This window comes from Sus scrofa, chromosome 5 (assembly GCF_000003025.6).
Source record: "Sus scrofa isolate TJ Tabasco breed Duroc chromosome 5, Sscrofa11.1, whole genome shotgun sequence".
Taxonomy (NCBI): domain Eukaryota; kingdom Metazoa; phylum Chordata; class Mammalia; order Artiodactyla; family Suidae; genus Sus; species Sus scrofa.
Genome location: NC_010447.5, coordinates 40,293,095 through 40,295,209, shown reverse-complemented (window position 1 = coordinate 40,295,209; position 2,115 = coordinate 40,293,095). Strand labels below are relative to the sequence as shown.

General features: G+C 37.3%; 1 non-coding gene across 1 annotated transcript; it reads left to right on the top strand.

Moving 5' to 3' along the window:
- TRNAL-CAA lies at positions 780-860 on the top strand. The gene has a single exon. It is a non-coding gene; the product is annotated as a tRNA-Leu (tRNA).

Here is a 2,115-nt window from a genome sequence, read left to right as displayed (position 1 = left end):
ACTGCCAAGGAGGAGACAAGGAGGAGGGGATGAACAGTGACTACTTTGGGAAGCCATCATTTTAAACAGCCTCTTTCTTCTTTACCCCTACCCCCGCCCTTGGGGATTCCTGAATTCCCTGGTAGAGTAGAAGGACTAGGAAAACAGTCAAGATCTAGCTAAGAAAAAGACCCAAATATTTCAAAAGAGCTTTTTAATTTGCGAGTGAATTTCACAGTCTTCATCACAAGATTATTTAAGTCTCCAAAATGTTCCTTTGGGAGCACAGTGAAACCGTTCATGTGTTCAAGTCTATCTTATACATTTGTGGAAATGCTATATCAAAAAGTATATACATTTGAAATATTGGTAGATCCCGTCCAATTATCCTTCATAGCAGCAAGGCATAGTGTATTTGTCTGTGGAGAACACAAATAAGTAAGATCATTGACACATAATACAACCCTCACTTCATTCCTTGCTGAGTGTGAAGCAAAACTAGGGAACCAGGAAGACTGTAGAACTTTTTAGAACATCTAGAATTCTTAGGATGCTGGAATATTGCCTTCTCTCAGAGGTGAGGCTCTACAGCATGGAGCCTGGCAGGATGGGAATAAGGTGGTTAAGGCAGGGAAGTGGCTGAGTAGAGAGATCTGATGGAGTTTGGGGAGTGATCTCCCTTTGCATACTGCTTAAAGTAAACATGTCAAATAAGCAAGAGTGGCCAGAATTTGTAGGTAGGATTATAAATCACAGCCTTAATAAAGTTGTTCAATGCCTTAATAGAAGTAGAGAGTAAAGCTGTAATGGCTGAGTGGTAAGGCATTGGAATCAAAATCCAATGGGGTTTCCCCGAGCAGGTTCAAATCCTGCTCACAGCATTTCATTTCACCTTACCTGTAAAAATCAAAAAGTGATAATTGAACTGTGGTTGGTCATTGTTTGTCTTATTCCACAAGCAAACTGAGAAGTAAGGGGCCTGTTACCAACCGGGGTACAATTCCTGTATTTTGCCTCTCTAAAACCTCCTCCTCCAAATTGGGTGGGCACCTGCCAAAGACCTAGTGAAAGAATGCTCAAAACAGTTGTTCGTTTTGTGCAGAATTTATCCAATCTAAAATTAACAGTAGATCCCAATGGTAAAGAGAAACGGAAATTTTGTTTTGAAAATCTGTAATAAAATTCCCCATTCTGATAGTAAAAATGCAGGTAGCTTTCTTAAATATTTTCCTGGCATTTAAAAACAAACAAATAAAAACCAGATTAGCAGGAACCATAAAAGTCTAGGATCATAAATATCCATGTGTTTGAGCACGTGCCCACCACCAAGTGCTCTTTAAAACATTGTACTTCAGAAATGAGGAAAATGAGGCAAAGAGAAGATACACAACTTGAACTAAGGTAATGAAATCTAATGGGAGAAGAGTCTGGATAAAGGCTATGGGCACTGGGGAAGCACTCAGACCCAAACTGTTGCGCTTCTCGATCTCAAAGTACCACCTTCCCTTATCCAACAGTGCAATTAAAAACAAGAAAATGATTGATACATTTTATTTTATTTATATTAAAGCTTTAAAAAAGTATCCTGAGAGATATGAAAATAACCATTTCACTCTTGGCGAGGTCATCAGATATACATACATCAGATCAGATCAGATATATACATACATCAGATATACATAAATATATATATAACTGACACTGTTATTAATATTTAGAGTCCACCTTTATAGAAGAGTACAAATTATATTAGTCAGCTATTGCCAGGTAATAAAACCTCTTCAGCAAAGAAGCATACAGCAATAAGCAAAATAAAAATGAAAAATGTCCCTGAACAATATCTCCTATTAATGTTGGCTCTCTAGAGATGAACCCTAGATATGCAGTTTAATTGAAAGCCAGTCAGTGGCATTTTACTTACCCTTATTGTCAAACCCTGTCAAGCAAAGTAATGAGGTTCCACCAATAGCCTGTGGGGAACCTGAATTTTACTTTTGGTACAAATAACACATGTAGACAGAATTATACATTGTATTGACAAAGATATGAGTTTTATTCCCATTGTTACTGAATGACTAGAATATAAAATCAAACAAGCAGAAAGTCTTGTCCTTAGTGTGTACTCACTTAAAAATA